Below are 20,664 nucleotides of genomic sequence, written 5' to 3' on the forward strand. Positions count from 1 at the left end.
GAAGGACACAAGTCAAGAGTGAGAGCAGTGGAAATGAGTTATTTAAGAAGAGCCTGTGGAGTCACATGAAGAGACAGGCTGACGAATGAGGATATAAAGGAGCGTTGTGGTGTGGATGTGGATGTGATAGGAAGCGTTATGAGGAACACACTGAGGTGGTTTGGCCATGTGGAGAGGATGGAGGGTGAAACACTGACGAAGAGAGTGTATGTGAGTGAGGTGGAGGGGGGAAGAGAGAGGGGGAGGCCGAGGATGAGATGGAGGGATGGGGTGGAGAGATATATGAGAGAGAGGGGTGTGAGTTGGGAGCAGGGCAGTGAAATGGCGGGGGACAGGGCGACTTGGAGGCGATTTGTTTGTGGCCACCCCAAACGAGATTGAGGTGTCTGGAAATATATATATATATATATATATATATATATATATATATATATATATATATATATATATATATATATATATATATAGGAGAGACACACACGCGTGTCTACAAATATTTTTGTACCCTTCTGACTGGGAATCGAACTCTGTACCTCTTGGACAGAAGTCGGACACTGGATTTACCTGGTTCATCAAGAAATCAGGTCAACGCAACTTTTATCACGCCGTTGTCGAGTGATATCAGTGCCTGACTTCTATCTAAGAGGTTCAGGGCTAGATTCCCAGTCAGGAGCGTATAAATATATTTGTACACATGCGTGTAATGTGTGTCTCAACATCTAAAGACGCTCGTGTTGTCACTGCTCTGTCACTTGCCGAGTTGCTTGGGGCTGTGATGTAATCCTAATGTGATTGAAATATATCCTTCCATAATGGATTTACCTGGTTCGTCAAAAAAACAAAAAAAAAAAAGTTAGGTTATCACGGCTTTTATCACGCCGTGGTTGAGTGGTATTAGTGCCTGACTTCTGTCTAAGAGGTCCAAGGTTCGATTCCCAGTCAGGAGCGTACATATATATATATATATATATATATATATATATATATATATATATATATATATATATATATATATATATATATATATATAAGTGACTGTATACATTCAACACTTTAATGCAATGTTTGCCTGTACGTCCGCAACGTTTATGCGATTTTTATTTTTTTTTTGCTTAGGGTTGTGAAATTGCTATTAAAAAGGTGTCATTCATCTCTTAAGTACGAGGACGTAATATTATTGTAATTCAGATCCCTCTGGATGAATTAGCTAACCTGAAGAACGAACACTCGCGGGGTTTGACTCTTTATTAAACTCTACAAAGTGTGAAGATCGTTTTATTTTAATTTTTCCTCACTCCTGACGATTTATCTTAAGCTTAGGAAAGCACCATAACGGTGAAAGGCTTAATGAGTATGTCACCCCTCCAGCTCGAAATGTCACTTTCCGAGTTGCATAAAATATCCTGTAAATTATTATAATTAACTTTTGCCCAGTAGATAAAGAGAGTAACCTTTTTTCTTTCTTTCCCTCTTTTTCTTTCTTTCTTTTTTTTTTTTTTCTTGCTACGACTATGCAATTTTATTTAGGGGATTAACTAATACACCAGCACAAAACAATAAACTCTACTCGAATCCCACGCATCCACGGACGCCAAACTTGCAGTACAAATCTTTGGAGCTTTTCAGTGAGAGAGATTCTACACGGGTAATCTTTAGTTAAGCTGAATGGAGGAAAACTCATAGATCTCAATATCAGTCAAGTGAGGCGGTACGCTCAGCTCGCGGCCATTCCTTGTCCCGTAACGTATGGCTACCCTCCATCTTCAGTTGTGTCCTCCTCCTTCCGTCTTTTCTAATTTACTTTTCCCTTCCCGTGATCATTAGCTTCGATGTTTTTTTCCAGGTTTCTATTTCTTACTATTCCTGTTATTTCTTGCCGTTCCTTTTACGTTGCTATATTTTCTAACCAAAGCTTCTTCCTCTTCGTCGTCGTGGTCGTCGCCTTCTTCTTCTTCTTCTTCTTCTTCTTCTTCTTCTTCTCTCTCTCTCTCTCTCTCTCTCTCTCTCTCTCTCTCTCTCTCTCTCTCTCTCTCTCTCTCTCTTTAATACACAAGCATATAGCAAAATCACAACTTTCACACAAACCATGTTGCACTTCGATCATCCGTCCTAGCAGTGATAAACTATACGCAATACACGCTGCCTGCCTGTCAGTATCCCTCTCCGCGCTTATCCAAACTCTTGCCTAGATGCACAGATCTAGCTGATGCCACTGCTCAGAACTGCAGCTCCGACTGACGCCTGATACCAACCTCGTGACTGATCAGGTTTTCGTGGTCACAGTCCTAAGACACGCAACTCCTCTTCCAGATAAAATACTCTTGTTTGAATCCTTTAGGAAGGTATAAAATTTTAATGGAACACAAAGAATGCTTGGTAGTTAGCTTCAGTCTCACTTCAGACATTTTAAACACACACACACACACACACACACACACACACACACACACACACACACACACACACACACACACACACACAAATGCGAAGGAGAATTACAAACACAGATTATTTGCAGAGAGCTACAAGAAGAATTCAATAAGCCTCATGAATGCAGCAAAATGTAAAACGAATTCAGTGTGGACAAATGCCATGTAACTAAGTTTGGTAAATGTGTAAAAAGACCATACTGGGATTATAAGCTAGTGTGGACAAATGCCATGTAACTAAGTTTGGTAAATGTGGAAAAAGACCATACTGGGATTATAAGCTAGTGTGGACAAATGCCATGTAACTAAGTTTGGTAAATGTGGAAAAAGACCATACTGGGATTATAAGCTAGTGTGGACAAATGCCATGTAACTAAGTTTGGTAAATGTGGAAAAAGACCATACTGGGATTATAAGCTAGTGTGGACAAATGCCATGTAACTAAGTTTGGTAAATGTGGAAAAAGACCATACTGGGATTATAAGCTAGTGTGGACAAATGCCATGCAACTAAGTTTGGTAAATGTGGAAAAAGACCATACTGGGATTATAAGCTAGTGTGGACAAATGCCATGTAACTAAGTTTGGTAAATGTGGAAAAAGACCATACTGGGATTATAAGCTAGTGTGGACAAATGCCATGTAACTAAGTTTGGTAAATGTGGAAAAAGACCATACTGGGATTATAAGCTAGTGTGGACAAATGCCATGTAACTAAGTTTAGTAAATGTGGAAAAAGACCATACTGGGATCATAAGCTAGTGTGGACAAATGCCATGTAACTAAGTTTGGTAAATGTGGAAAAAGACCATACTGGGATTATAAGCTAGTGTGGACAAATGCCATGTAACTAAGTTTGGTAAATGTGGAAAAAGACCATACTGGGATTATAAGCTAGTGTGGACAAATGCCATGGAACTAAGTTTGGTAAATGTGGAAAAAGACCATACTGGGATTATAAGCTAGGAGGGTCAACCCTACACATATCAGGTAAGGAGAAGGACCTAAGAGTTGCTATCAAAGATAATCTCCAGCTGACCACATCAATGAGAAGGTACGGACCATGTACACAATGCTTGTAAATATGAGGATAACATTCACATATAATTATAAATGAAGGCAGGCTGAGAAAGATAATAACACCATTCGGGAGACCAACCAAGGAGTATGCACCAGTAGTCTGGAATCCTCATCTCAAAAAACACATAGATAAGACTGAAAAATTACAAAAGGTAGCTACAAGATGGGTACCAAACTAAAGGGATCTAAGCTATGAAGAAAGACAAAGAAAACTGAACCTACCTACACTACAAGAGAGAAGGAAAAGAGGAGACATTATTTAGCTATATAAATGCACCACAGAGAAAGAGAAAGTGGACATAAATAATTATTATCACCTATGGTGAAGCACCAGCAGGACACTCGAAAAAAAAAAAAATCCATAAAAAATGGGATCATAAAGACATAAGGAAATTCAGTTTCCCGTACAGGGCAACTGATCAGTGGAATGCACTACCGAATGAAATAGTGTGTACCGACACTATTCATAGATTTAAAGATATGTATGACGAAAATGGGTTAATACGCGGGACAGTATGGTTTGACTCATTCCTGTAAAGATACCGTTAGTTAAGAACACGCACACACAGACATATAAATATATATATATATATATATATATATATATATATATATATATATATATATATATATATATATATATATATATATATATATATATCATCATTAGCCATTACAAGTTCACTGCTGAACAAAGTCCTCCCCCAGCCTTCTCCACGAATTCCTTGACTGAGTCAATCTTTGCCACGTTTTCCCTGCAAATTTCTGAATCTCATCTCTCCATCTCCTGTCTGGCCTTTTTTCTGCAACACTTACTATCTCTTGGGGTCCAGTCAATCAGCCTCTTGCTCCATCGGTTATCCCTTGTTCTTGCTACATGGCCTGCCCACCTCCATTTTCTGTTCTTCAAAAACTACTATAATATCTTTGACTTTAGTCTGTTGTTTCATCTAAGTTGATCTTTTCCTATCTCTTAAAGATATTTCCAACACTGACCTATCCATTGCTCTCTGAGAACGGATTAATTTATTATCCATGGATTTTGTCAGTTTCCAGGTCTCACAACAATACGTCATAGCTGGAATTATATATTCTTTATACTGTATACTTTTCTTTTCATACAAACTGGCAACCTACTTTTCATAATGTCTCCATGTTTTCCAAAAGCTTTCCATCCAATTGTAATGCGTCTTTTTATTATGTCATGATGATCTTTCCTTAATTTTAGTATTTACTCCAAATAAGTGTATTCCTCGACCTCTTCAAGAATTTCTCCGCTTATTCTGATGACGTACTTTGGTGTTTGTGGATAAAACATTATGGTAGCTTTACTCTGGTTCATATTTAGCCCTATTTTCAGACTTCCTCTGCTCTCTTGCAATGTCTCCGCTGTTTCTGAGATTAGGACAATGTCATCTGTAAATCTTTAGTGGTTTAGCCTTTCTCCATCTATGTTCACTCCTTTGTTTTCCTAGTCTAACTTTCTGAAAATACTTTGTGGGCATGCTTTAAATAATTTTTCACTCCCTGTCCATTATTCTCATGCTATACATTTCAGGCTAATTTACCGCCATTTCTCGTCTTTCATTCCTTCCTCCCACTCCAAATTTTCCCATACACGCTTCTCCACTCTTTAATTTCCCAACTTTTGCATTGAAGTCCCCCATGGGTATAGTATATTATTGTAGTATTTTCTTCTTCCATATTCATGCAGATGTCATCATAGACTGTTCATCTCTCTCTCTCTCTCTCTCTTTCTTTCTCTCTCTCTCTCTCTCTCAGTTCAGTTGTGCTTTGACCTGTGACCCAACAACACCTCTCTTCCCGTGGTCTAATCTGCCCACCTGTGCGGCCCGACTCAACGGATGTCCACTACTGAAAGGGAAGTCCATAATATATTTTCTTAAATATCTCCCTTATCTCTAACCCCAATTCTCCTAATTATTTACATGCTAAATTGTGTCCCCTCCCCTGACTTAGTAAATAACATCAACATGCCCCCAGTACGAGTTCCTTGTCCCTCATGTGGAAACAAATTCTTCAATGATTGGTTTCCGAAATTCGGAAGGCCCGATGCAAAATGTTATATGTGCTTGACCAATGAAAATATTCAGTATCTAGAAAGTACTATCAAAAGTCATCAATATGCAATTGAGGATCTGAAACAGGAAAATGCAGACCTCAAGGCAGAACTTAAAAAAGCTAAGGAAAGCCCCTTGAATACGACTCAATATCTAGAAAGCACCATTAACCCGCGCCATCCCGGCGACGTGAATTAACGTCCGCACATGACGTGCACTCATGTCCCGGCGACGTGAATTAACGCGGCAACATTGCAAGGTCCCTAATTTGCACAATTTTCAATTTTCGCGAGTGATTTCACGAGTGATTTTTGGCACGTATACACAGGACACCTTCCTCTATTCCTATACAAGATGCCAAGCAGGGACAATGCCTTACACCGCATAACCTCCCCCCCCCCTTGCACGCCATTGTCTTGGCAATTCATCTGTTACCAGTGACCTGGCCAATAAAGACATTCAGGGCCAGAGTGATTCCCCAATCGATGACAATCTGCAGGACAAAGTTACACAGCATTAGAGGAAGAAACAGTCAGAAATGATGATCAGGTAATGTGGGAAAAAAAAGGTCATGAATGGTGATGAGTTAGTGAGTGAAACAATGCTTATAATGCCTATATTACTGTTTGAAAACCAATATACTCTTGTACTACATATAAATTCATACCAAGTAAATAAATAAATACTGTTTATGAGTGGATAAAATAGTTACCCTCCCATAGAACTCGTTTTCTTTTGTGCCAGCCTGTTAGAAAACCCAGTCAGGTAAGGAAGAACTCGTACCTAAATCGAGTATTTTAAACCTCAGGTGAGCGATTTCTCTATGAATTTTCCATGTTTCTCACCAAAAGCGGATGTTTGAGCCAAAAAAAAAAAAAGGTCCAAAAATGTCGGGACTGGGGCATACCACTGCCCAGAAAACGTCGGGATGGGGCGGGTTAAAATTCATCAATATGCACTTGAGGATCTGAAACAGCAAAATGCAAACCTCAAGGCAGAGCTAAAGAAAGTGAAGGAAAGCCCCCTAAATATGACTCCAGCTGACCAGGCATTCCAAGTAGTATGTAATAAACGAAAATGTAAACATTCGCCTAAGAAAACACCCGAAATTCCTGCATCCAACAGGTTTTCCGTTCTTTGTGATGAAGGGGAAAATAGCAGAGTAAAACAGGTCGTCCACAAGAATGTTAAATATAGAAGCCAGGATATAAACAAAGCAAGTGGACGTTTCCTGGACACCAAATTCAGCACTAGGGAGAGCACCACGCTGGTGGTTGGTGACTCCATATTAAGAGGTCAGGGCGCTGCCTTTGCATCAAATAATAAAGGCAAGAAAAGATCAGTGAAGGTTGTACCTGGCAGCATGATTGACATGATCACCAAAGACATTGCAAGTACACCAGTCAGTCGAGATGCATGTCTTGTAGTAAATGTAGGAACAAATGATGCACACGATGGAGGTAGAGTTTCCACCAAAAATATCTTGCAGAAATATGAAGCTATTCTAAAAGTAATGAAAAATAAGTCAGATAAGTGCATGGTGAATGGTATATTGCCAAGGCTACGTTCCAATTCTTACTGCAGGAACAGAGTAGTAGAAATTAATGGAGCCCTTAAGGAAATGTGTACCAGAAAAAACATATATTTCAATGATGTCTGGAACAGATTTGTTGAAAAGCCAGCCCTCTTTAGACAAGATGATGTACACTTAAATGTGAAAGGAATTGCAGAGATAGGCAAATTGATAAATATGGCCGTTTTTAACCTGCCCCGTCCCGGAGACGTGAATTCACGACCTCACATGATGTGCAGTCATATCCCGGAGACGTAAATTAACGCGGCAACATTGCAAGGTCCCTAATTTGCACAATTTTCAATTTTCGCGAGTGATTTTGAGAGTGATTTTGGGCACGTATACACGGGACACCTTCCTCTATTCCTCTACAAGATGCCAAGCAGGGACAATGCCTTACACCACATGACCTCTCCCCCCCCCTGCATGCCATTCTCTCGGCAATTCACCTGTTACCAGTGTCCTGGCCAATAAAGACATTCAGGGCCAGAGTGATTCCCCAATCAATGACAATGTGGAGGACAAAGTTTACATAGCATTAGAGGAAGAAACAGTCAGAAATGATGATCAGGTAATGTGGGAAAAAAAGGTCATGAATGGTGATGAGTTAGTGAGTGAAACAATGCTTATAATGCCTATATTATTGTTTGAAAACCAATATACTCTTGTACTACATATAAATTCGTACCAAGTAAATAAATAAATACTGTTTATGAGTGGATAAAATAGTTACCCTCCCATAGAACTCGTTTTCTTTGCTGCCAGCCTGTTAGAAAACTCAGTCAGGTAAGGAGGTACTTTACCCCCTCCACAATATGTCTACCCCCGATGTATATATGTCCCCCCCCAATGCATACATGCCCCCACTAAATTTGCTAGGTCAGCATGCTCTCCCACGCCTGAAGACGGTGTTATTGCATCAGTTCTTAGCAGACAACCGACACGGGCAGACTGTTTTACTGTGAGCTTGTAATAAACTCCTTATCTAGCTGTTTGTACACGGAGTTTCTATCACCAAAGTATTGCAAGCTACATTTGGTAGCAGCGGTGTTTCGAACCATCACATTCTGACCGCCTCCTTGGATTTTTAGTGATACGACAAGATACACGATGTCTCGTATCTGCCAGCCTCGCCCCTCCTCCGTGCCTCTATACCTTGGCTGTGCTTTTCGAGTGTACCATTTTTCTCACCGGTGCTCACCTCTCAAACAACCGCACCCATACGCCTCGCTCCTGACCGCACGTGTCACCATCGCCGACCTACACACCTGTTGCACCTGTTCCCAGCACCTGTTCCGGACTCATCATAGCTCCTGCCCCCACGGTGCCACTTATCACTGTCTGCCCGCTGTCTGCCCACCACCATTCTCTGCATTTGCAATTCACCAGCTCTACACCTGCCTTGCGCCGACATCTGCCCTCCCAACCCAACACCGGCCTCCGCCGTCGCCCGCATCTGGTCTGCATTACGGAGCCTCCTAAGACCGTCACTCCCTGCCGGTGATTCATCGCGGCGTCTCTTCTTCTCTCTGCCCAGCTGTCTCTCCACCGCTGCCCCGCCCCTCCTCTACTCCTCTACTCCTGCCTCTACACTCCCTTCTTCTTCCTCTACTCCTTCCCCTGTCGTTCCCTCTCCTGCCTCCCTTCATACCCCGTCTTGCTCGCCCTTAACTGCCACTACCTTCTCTCTCTCCCACACCTCTCCTGCCGCCACTTCTGCACTTCCAGCCATGGCCAACCCTCCACAGTCTATCTATCTTGACGATGCCAATCGTCCCAAATTTACCGGCCAGGACCCAACTTGGTCTGTCTATGATTTCCTCAGAGAAGTCGAAACCGAAATAAATACTAGACAAATTACCGAGGCATCGCTCAAAGTAGCTTACCTCCTCGGTTGCTTGCATCACGGTAAATCAAACATTGGATCCGCGATCCGTGCAGGACATTTCGATAGCATTCGTACCTTTGCTGATTTTCGTACGGAACTCATCAGCCTTTGTTGCCAGCATTCAAATACCGCGTCTCTCATGGGATTCATTAATCTCCTAAACCAACTAGATGAGGACTTGCGCGTCTCAGCGCAATATGCCAAGCTCCGCGAAGCTGCCACCGCCATGAAAGCAACTAGTAGCGAGATGCTCCAATTACTGGTAGGCACGAAATGGTTAGAAGACAAGAATGACGTTCCAATGCTTTCACTCACCAACTTTGCTGACTTAATTAGTTACCTCAGATTCCTTCACTGGCTTACTCCTAAACAGCGAGAGCTAGCCTTGGAAATTGGTTTCAATCCAAGAGATAAAATTATTCAGGTCACTAAAGCCATTCATGAAAGAACAGGTTCGAACTACACACGTCAGGGCACCACCCAACCCTTGGCCTCCTCAGTCTGTCACACCTCCAGTACCCCAGACCAATCTCGCTCCCGTCCCACCACACGCGGCAGACCTGCCACACATCGCTCTCCTACCGCAGGTCGTGATCAATCTAGCGCCCGACGGAACAGACAATCTTCGATTCTTTGCTGGTATTGTGGTCATCCTGGACATCGAGCATCCAGTTGCCACCGTACATACAGACGTCCTCACTCCCAAACCAGACAGCGTACGCCTTCCCGCTCACGTCGTCCACACTGCAAATACCACAAATCAAGCACGACTCACACCACTGAGGAATGTTGTTACCTCAACCGCCCACAGTCGGGGGAAGCGCCGCGCCCGTATTAGACCAATATCACGTAGAACCAGAAACCCAACTCCCCATCCGCCATGTAGGTCCCATAACATCCTCGAGTTTAGTCATTCTCGGAAGCAGTCATGACATACCAACGTCATTCTTCTTGGACACAGGATCTATAGTAAATCTCATCTCCGAAAATTCCTTACAAATTATTCATTGCCATCACAACCACGTCAGTTTCCTAGAACCACCAGACATTCGCCTATGTGGTGTTAACGGCTCAGAGTTTAAGGTTAAGGGAAGAGTCACCCTTGAAGTCAAACTCCACAGAGATTTGCCCCCTATCCTCATTGAATTTCATGTCACTAATGACCTGCAGTATCCCGCAGATGCCCTTATTGGTTTCTCCACCATGGCACAACATTCCATTGCATTATTACCTGCTTGTGGTAGTATAGACATTTCTGGATTCCCGGTTTCCACTATGGAATGTCCCCGTCCTGTTCTTACGATCAAATCAGTCCTTCAATTACCTCTGTCCCTATCACTAACCAAAAGTCCAACCCAGTCCAAACCACCACTATCATCATCTGAGAATACAGAGATCATTCCTTTACTGACTGCGAGCAAGGACATAAATTCCTCAATGTCTCCTGATACATCATCTCAGCCTTCGAACATGGCTCTTACATCCTCTCCCGACAACAATATCGCTGACTCAGACATGTCTCAGTTACCTACCTCACACAGTTTGAATGATCTTCTCCAACACGCAGAGACGAAACGTGCAGTAACGAATACGTGCACAATTTTGTTACCGCATGAGTTCACCAAAGTCTCTGTTTGTGTTGCCGGTGCGAAAGAAGGAGTGGATGTACTAACACTACCTGAGACGTGTTGTGTGAATGGCTTGACTTATGAGTCAGCGTGGTGTACAGTCTTAGAGGACAGTTTATGCTACCTGTACTTGCTCAATGTCACAAATGCTCCACTAAAACTTAAAAGTGGTGTAAAGATTGGAGACTTCCTAGTATACCCAGCGGCCGTAAAGGTGTGCCAGGATTCCTCAATTCCTACTATTCAGACTGATGATACGCCAATCGGTGTATGTACTATTAACTCTACGGGATCTGCGCCGACGCATTCACCCGATATGCTCTCACATCTCACTTGCACAGATTTCCCAGAACATACGCCTCAACTCCTCGGCCTTCTGACCTCGTACAGAAACGTGGTTGCCTTACCCGGTGAACCGATGGGTAGAACAGACCTTGTCAAACATACGATTGAACTACTCCCAGGAACTCAGCCGATTTACATACCAGCGTATCGATTGCCTCACAGCCAGAGAAAGCAAACAGATCAAATGGTACAGAACATGTTAGACCAGGACATTATTGAACCCTCCGTCAGTCCATGGAATAGCCCACTTTTCTTAGTACCAAAGAAGGACGGCAACCTTAGACCAGTAGTCGACTATCGTAAGGTCAATTCTGTCACCATTCCAGACCGTTTCCCGCTACCTGTCCTCACTGATTTGCTAGAAACCCTTGGTGACAATAACGTAGTCTTTTCATCTTTAGACCTCCTCAGCGGGTACTGGCAGGTCGAAATGGAAGAGTCCTCTCGCCCAGTCACAGCCTTTAGCACCCCTTCCAGACATTTTCAGTTTAAGAGACTCCCTTTTGGTCTGAGAAATGCTCCTTCCGTGTTCATGCGACTTATCCATTCAATCTTCAGCGGTATGATGGGACACTCTCTTTTTGCTTACCTAGCTGATATCATTGTTGTAAGTAAATCCATCCCTGATCATTTTACCAAACTCCAGCAAGTCTTTGAACGCCTCCAGCTCGCAGGCCTGAAAATCAATCTCAGTAAATGTGACTTCCTGCGAAAGAAAATCAAATTCCTAGGCCATGTCGTAGATGCACAAGGCATTCATACTAATGAGGATAAAACTAAGGCGATCATTAACTTCCCAGAACCTACCACTACCGACGCTGTACGAAGTTTCCTGGGCCTCAGTGGCTATTATCGTCGCTTTATCTGGGATTATGCGAAGATCGCCGCTCCTCTGACCCACTTACTCAAGCAGAATGTGCCCTTTTTTTGGACTAACGACTAGTCACAGGCTTTCCAAAAGCTAAAGACAGCTCTTGTAAATGCCCCTATTCTAGCATTCCCTGATTATACCACACCCTTCCTTCTCTGCACAGACGTCTCAGGCACTGGACTTGGTGCTGTTTTGATGTGACTTGATGAAGCATCAAGGAAGCGCGTAATAGCGTATGCTAGTCGCACCCTTACAACCGCTGAACGTAACTACAGTGTCACAGATCTTGAAGCGCTAGCGGTAATCTGGTCCTTGAAACATTTCAGAGATATAGTCTATGGTTATCCACTGCATATCCAAACAGACCACCTTCCACTATGTGATTTGTTCAAGAATCGCAACCTAACAGGTAGACTAGCTAGATGGTCTGTCATCATCCAGGACTTTAATCCCACTTTTCAATATGTACCAGGCAAGTTGAATGTTGTCGCAGACGCACTCTCACGTCACGTAGCAGCAGCTATAACATCACTGCAGCCTGAAGTAACTGAAAATACTACACTAACGTCAGAAGTTGTTCGAAACTTTCAACGCCAAGATCCCATGTGGTCCAAAGTCAATTATTTCCTAGAATCTGGCGATGCCTCGACCTTACCTACTCTGCCAGTATCACTAGATGAGTTCATGCTAGATGATGATCTCTTGTACAGGAAAACACTGCTAACAGGCAAAGATATGCCCAATCACGAAGTACGCCAACTTGTTGTCCCCACTGCCTTGGTACCAAAGGTTCTTCATATTGTTCATAATACTCCTCAAGCTTCCCATCCAGGTAAAGACCGATGCTTGCGCCAAGCACGTCTCAAATACTATTGGCCAACCATGCGCCGCGATATCAATGCCCACTGTGACTCTTGCCTCTCCTGCCACCGCCACAAAGGATCAACCGGCTTACCAGCACCTCTCTTACAATACCCAATCCCATCACGACCATGGGAAACTGTCTCAATCGATCTCTTAAAAATACCTCTCACAGGATCTGGCGCTGAGTACTTGTTCGTAGCGGTCGACCACTTCTCCCTCTACTGTGTCCTCGTTCCCCTCTCCGACAAGACCGCGAAGAGCGTTGCCCGTGCCTTTGTAGATCACGTAATTTGCCCATTCAGTACCCCTCATACCATTCTTACTGACAACGGTACAGAATTCAACAATAGCCTTCTAGATGGGATCTGTCACCACTTTCATATCAGTACGTGCAATGTCGTGCCTAACCATCCGGCTTCCAATGGCCTTGTAGAACGCCACAACCGAAAAATCTTAAGAGTGCCTCAGACATCTAGGCTCCCATAGTTCGTCCTGGGATGACTGGATTCCCCAAGTGGCATCCTCCGTCAATAGTTCCATCAATGCATCCATTGCTGAATCTCCCTTCTTCGTCCTCTTTGGTTTTGACAAGGACCTCCCATACTCTCTTATCCTCAAAGCCAGAACTCATCTACAACATGGATGATTAAGTTAAACTAAAATTGGCCAACTTCCAAACAATCCACCAGTATGTCCAATCCACTTTGGCTTACTCTCAGGAGGACATGCTGCAGCGCCAACATAAGTCCGCCTCTCCTATCACTATCAGTGTAGGCGATCTTGTCTTTGCTCATTCCCATAAGCGTTCCTCTAAGTTGGATGACAAATTTACAGGGCCTACCGCGTCCTCACTCAACAAGGCAACAAATTTCACCTCCAGGACCTGTCCACTAGGGACACCAGATGGGTCCACGTCGATGACTTAAAGCGAGCACCCCGTGGCCTTGTGTTGGAAGAGTCACTTGCACAACCTCCTGCCCCCTCTTCCCCTCCTCCCATCCTTCAGTCTACCTTGTCTCCACCTATCCCTCAGTCTCCTTCATCTCCATCTCCACCTGCTCATTCATCAATCAATCAATATCGGTCCAAACTGCGCTCTGCCCATCAACCTCTTCACGACCTCCCCCATTAACTCTACCCTGATTTTCTAGGTACGATGTTAGCGATCTCCCTGCTGGCAGTGCTGACCCTCTTGGGGTCTGGGTCAGGTCAAGACGATGGTGGAGTACGTCCCGGGGCCTTGGTCGGCTCAGGAGGCGAGGTCTTCTTGCGCTACGATCTTGCGCCCCTGGCCGACGTAGCCATTGCCCTACCTGCCTATGCGCACCAGCTCCACGGAATCAGGAACCATCTCACGGCCCTCATGGGGACACACAACCCGAATGAGTATCTCTATAACCTTTTCCTCCCACTCTCCTGGCAGTTGCAATGCATAAGTAACAGATTCACTGAGCTCATTGACACATTTTCTTCTTCTACCTCAAACTCAACATGGATAATCTCCAACTGGCCGTTGACTCTCTCCTGTCTCACGTCTCTACCTTGGTTCGTATCCTGGTCGCTGCTATCAATGGACGTGTCACTGCCGACTTCGTACCTGTCTCAGCTCTCCGTTCTGTCCTGGAATGGGCTCACTCCACCTTCGGTCTCTCCCCAGTCCTCCCTTACTCCTCCCTTGAATATTATTATCCTGTTCTCGAAGCCACTCTTCTCACTACATACGTCGTCGTCCATATTCCTCTCCGTTCTGCTATAACCTTTAACCTTTTCCACATCATTCCCTTCCCTTTCCGCCTCAACAACTCCTTGCTACAGGTATCTGTTCCTTCAGAATATTTCCTCCTCTCCCATGATCATCTTTCCGTTGCCTTCCTTTCTTCCACAGACCTCCAGCAATGTTCCTCCCTTACTCCGACCTCTCGTCTCTGTGCTGCCCACCTTTTCGCTATCTTCCCTAACAGTGCTACACCCTGTGAGTCTGCTTTAGTTCGCAACCATTCCATCTACTCGGCCTGTTCTTTTGTCCCAGCTCCTGACCTCCCGGTCCACCATGCTCACCTCAACCATGTCCAGTATTTCTTCTTTGCTGTTCCCATCTCTGTCACAATCATGTGTCCTGGTTCTTCCGTTCGCTCCGTCCCCGCTAGTGGTCTCTACAAAGCCCCTGACTTTTGTACCGTCAAATCAGAGTCCGTCATCACTTACGCCACTCGCTATCACCAAGCTGTTCGTAAACACTCCTATGACATCTTTCAACCAATCGACATGCCTTCAACCCTACCATCTACCAACATTACCATCACCTCCCTTCACTTGCGCATGCTCACCTTCCTCAGTGACAGTGATTTCATTATGGATCAATTTTCTCTGGCCTTCAGCCGTTCATGGGTTCATCCAACAGTTGTGTTTCCCCCTGTGGTTATCGCTTTCATAGGTTTTCTACTCATCATCTGTGCAGTGCATTGTTGTGTCAGAAAAATGGAACGTCGACTCCAGGAAATCAGAGTCGCTACCGGCATAGTACGCCCTACACATGACGTAGAAACTCCCCGTTCTTAGTGCCCTCACATTCTGTGACTACCATTGCCATCTCACATTTAACCAGCCTGTGAACAGCACTCTGCCTACTAGAAAATGATGGTATTTTTTTCATGTGTTACTGAGTGACAGTGTATCCTACAGAAAATACAAAAAAAAAAAAAAAAATGAAGGAAGAACAACACTAGAACTCTCATATCTACTCCTTGTTTATCATGTATCAAACTATTATTGTGTACTTCCCATTATGTTTATATATACCTTCGCCCCTTACTGGATTTGTACCTATTATTCCTTGTATATCTTATATGTATATATCCTTCTAATTCCCTTCCCTCAACATGGCCATGTCTCCCCTACTGCCCCTGTATCATACTTCTCCCTTGTACGAACCTCCCCGGTCCTGCCTTCCTACTATAATCACCCCCCATTTAACTCCTGGTGTCAGGAGACACCATCTCAGCTACCCGGGGGAGTAGTGTACCCCCTTCACAATATGTCTACCCCCGATGTATATATGTCCCCCCCCAATGCATACATGCCCCCACTAAATTTGCTAGGTCAGCATGCTCTCCCACGCCTGAAGACGGCGTTATTGCATCAGTTCTTAGCAGACAGCCGACACGGGCAGACTGTTTTACTGTGAGCTTGTAATAAACTCCTTATCTAGCTGTTTGTACACGGAGTTTCTATCACCAAAGTATTGCAAGCTACAGTACTCGTACCTGGATCGAGTATTTTAAACCTCAGGTGAGCGATTTCTCTATGAATTTTCGATGTTTCTCACCAAAAGCGAATGTTTGAGCCTAAAAGAAAAAGGTCCAAAAATGTCGGGACTGGGGCGTACCACTGCCCAGAAAACGTCGGGATGGGGCGGGTTAAAATCCACGAGAATGCAGGTGTGGCGGAAACACCTGCGCCCCCTGGGGACCTCACTGAAGCTTCCACCTCACTCACCTCGCCCATCACCCCAGCCCCGCCCCTTACCCTTACCCCCCCCCTAATCTCACAGTTGCACAGTCCCCTTCCCCCTCCTCTCCCTCCCTATCCACCCCTCCACTGACCCAGGGAAACTAAATCATAATTCCCGGGGAGATGGTGTATCCAGATTAGCCCTACAGTCAAAGCCAACCGCAGAGCAAATTGAAGTATTATCATTCAATGCTCGCAGTCTTAGAAACAAGTTTAACGAACTCAAAATCATTCTAAGTGTCAAAGATTTTCATATAATTGCCGTAACAGAAACGCATCTTGATATAGGTAATAAAGATTTATTAGCTGAATATCAGTTAGACTCGTATAAATTTCACTATAAATGCAGAGAAAATGGATGCTTAGGAGGTGGTGTTGGGATATATGTAAAAAATCACTTAAACCCAACAGAGGTAACCTTAAGTGGACAGAACACCGAACTGGTCTGTGTCAAATTACGTTTAAAATATGTGAATATAAATATTGTTACAGTCTACCGTCGCCCTACTCATACTCCAGAGGAAGACACAGAACTATATAGCACCTTGCAGGAAGTTCTCGATGGGAACGAAACGTTGATTACTGGCGACTTCAACCTGCTGTCAGTAAACTGGAAAACAGTTACCGGTAGCAGTAATAATGACAAAAGAATGACAGATTTCATTAAGAACAACTTTTTATTTCAATGTGTCATGGAACCGACAAGACAGGGCAATATCTTAGATCTTGTTATCATTACAAATGAAAATATGGTCTCAAGCCTCACTGTGGGTGAACATCTAGCATCTAGCGATCATAATCTCATAAGATTTTCCATGAATCTCTCACATAATGAGTGCACAAGTAAAACTAAGATGCCGGACTATAAAAAGCAGATTTTAATGGCCTAAAGGACGCCCTGAGTACACTAGCTGAGCACATAGAAAGAATTAATGATGTAAACTAAATGTGGGCAGAATTTAAGCATGCATTCATGACCGCTCAAAACAAGTATGTGCCAATGAAATCTAGACAAAACAAGGGTAGAAACAAACCAGCGTGGTTTAATGCCGATATTAGCAGAGCAGTTAAACAAAGAAACCGTCTCCACACCTTGCTTAAAAGTCAAACCAGTGAATTACTCACAGGGCAATATACCAGTAGTAGAAGAAAAGTAAAAAAACACATTAGAACAGCTAAACGACAATTTGAAACTGATATAGCCAAAACAAGTTCTACGGATCCTAAGCTTTTATATGGATACATTAACGGCAATAAGAGACTCAAGGCGGGCATTGGTCCACGTATCAGTGACGAGGGTGCTCTTATCTCGGACGATCAGGAAATTGCCTCTACTTTAAATAAGTTTTTCAGTTCAGTTTTCACAGTAGACGCCAATGACACCATCGAAGAGCATCAAATGTCAATTCAAAAAGCACTAAGTGATATGCATATTAGCAGTAATGAAGTGAGAGATAAACTTAATAAAATGAACAGTAATAAGACTCCCGGCCCAGACAATTTCTACCCTATAATAGTAATAAATGTGGTGGATGTAATATGCAGCCCTCTAACATCTATCTTTAACAAGTCCCTACAACAAGGAAAGGTTCCAGCAGACTGGAGACTGGCTAACGTGACCCCTATATATAAAAAGGGCAGTAGAGATCAACCAGGTAATTATAGACCAATTAGCCTAACCTCTGTCTTGGGAAAGATCATCGAATCATTAATTAGAGATAGGATAGTTGAGTTCCTAGAAACTAATAACGTAATTAGGAACAGCCAGCATGGCTTTAGAACGCGGATATCATGCGTGACAAATTTAATTGAGTTTTACGATACACTGTTTAAAATGAATGATTGTACCAGGTCACTTGATATAATCTACTTAGACTTCCAGAAAACCTTTGACAAAGTGCCGCATGATAAACTAATTACAAAAGTAAGATCACTTGGAATTGATGGAAATATTCATAGGTGGATACGTTGCTGGTTAAGTGAGAGAAAGCAACGAGTCGTTATAAATGGAGTAGAGTCAGACTGGGCTTCAGTGACCAGTGGTGTTCCTCAGGGATCAGTGTTGGGACCAGTCCTATTTATTATGTATATTAACGATATCGATGTTGGCCTAAACAATTTCATTTCTAAATTTGCAGACGACACAAAAATCGGCAACGCTATATCAACAGAAGAAGACAAAATTAGCCTTCAAAATGACCTTTAATAAAATTATCAGCTGGTCAGAAAAATGGCAAATGCCCTTCAATTTAAGCAAATGTCAGGTACTGCAATGTGGGAAGAAAAACAAAAGGTATGATTACGAAATGAAGGGCCAAATCATTAGCAAGTCCTCACTAGTTAAAGAGCTAAGCGTATTAATTTCAGACGATCTGAAATGTTCAAATCAATATATCTCTGCCGCCAATAAAGCCAACAGGGCCCTAGGCTTCATCAAAAGACATTTTACATATAAAAGCAAAGATATTGTAATCCCCCTATACAAAAGCATAGTCAGGCCACACTTAGAGTTTGCAGTGCAATTTTGGGCGCCTCACCTAATTAAAGATATAGAAATACTGGAAGCGGTCCAGCGTAGGGTTACCAAGTTAATCCCGTCCCTGAGGAATAAACCATACCTCGAGAGACTCAGGGAATTAAACCTCTTCTCTCTTAGAAAACGGAGACTCAGGAGACAACTGATTGAATGTTTTAAGATTCTAAAAAGCTTACTAATACTGATTCAAGCAAGCTATTCACAGTAATTGCCGAGACTGTAACTCGAGGAAATGGTATGAAGTTGCAAGCCAGGAGGGCTAATCTTGATACAACCAAAAACTTCTTCACTTACTCTGTCGTAAGCGAATGGAATAAACTCCCTGGGAATGTGATTGAGTGGTACCACAAATATATTTAAAAAGAGACTGGACATGTATCTCGACGCAACTGGTATCGTTTAGTTAGGATGGAGCAATTATTGCATATTTGCGTCTGCATTCATGTGTCTATTAGACACAGGCAATATTTTAGAATATATATAAGAGATAAACTTTCTATTAATCTTTTGATTAAAAATAAAAAAATAAAAAATAATTGCATGCATAGAGTATGTGGCTGTATGCCTTAATTTTCCTTTTCCATATTATTCTACTTTCTTCCTATCCTATAATACTCCTTCAGGTTTTTCATTTCTGCAAGGTATTACTTCCTCTCTTGTTTCCTGTACGGTAAATGCCGGAGGGTCTGGAGGGTGGGGGAGAGAGCCTTCTGCTGTGCTATCCTTTTCTCCTGCTCCTATGCACTATATTAGGATTTAAGCCGGACCACCTCGAAGGGACCGTAAGGTGTGTGTGGTCTGTGTATCTATGTATCTATGTAACTCTCTCTCTCTCTCTCACTCACTCTATTTATGTGTGCATATTTATGTACACACAGACAGACAGACAGACACACACACACACACACACACACACACACACACACACACACACACACACAAAATAACAAACAGACAGACACACACATAGACATACCCAAACACACACACACACACACACACACACACACACACACACACACACACACACACACACACACGCAAGCACACACAATCATGCACACGGACACGCGGAAAAGCAGACAAGCACGCACCCGCGAATATGCATTTTGTGTGTGTGTGTGTGTGTGTGTGTGTGTGTGTGTGTGTGTGTGTGTGACAGACAGACAGACAGAGAGTCTGAGACAGACTGCGATAAAGACAGCGAAAGCTAAAGAGTTAGCATTACAGACAGTTAATGACGTTAAAGTGAGCAACATACACACAGATGCATTTGCAGAGAGAGAGAGAGAGAGAGAGAGAGAGAGAAACAGACAGACAGACAGACAGACAGACAGAGACAGACAGAGATAATGCACATATGCTGTGTGACTGTGTGTGTGTGTGTGTGTGTGTGTGTGTGTGTGTGTGTGTGTGTGTGTGTGTGTGTGTGTGTGTGTGTGTGTGTGCGCGTGCGTATGCGTGCATATATGCGTAAGAGTGCATGTCTGTGAATGTGTGTGAGTGTAAGTGCTTGGTATGTTTATATGTATGTGTATTTGTGTGTGTAAGCGTGTGCATTTGTGTATGTGTGTGTATGTGTATGCTTGGGTATTTGCATGTATATCGAAGTGAAGGTATGTGTGTGTATGTGAGGATGTGAGTGTATATGCGTGTGTATGTGTATGTTTGTATGTGTATGTATGTGCGTATATGTGAATGTGTGCGTTTGTATGTGTTCATGTGTGTGTATGACATGTGTGTTATTATGTGTGTGTGTATGTGTGTTTGTATGTATGTGTATGTATGTGTATGTGTGTGCATTTGTGTGTGTGTGTGTGTGTGTGTGAGCGTAAACAATATAAACAGCGAGCCCCACGC

This window comes from Coenobita brevimanus, chromosome 70 (genome assembly GCF_032717465.1).
Source record: "Coenobita brevimanus isolate Jiangsu-jjx chromosome 70, ASM3271746v2, whole genome shotgun sequence".
Taxonomy (NCBI): Eukaryota; Metazoa; Arthropoda; class Malacostraca; order Decapoda; family Coenobitidae; genus Coenobita; species Coenobita brevimanus.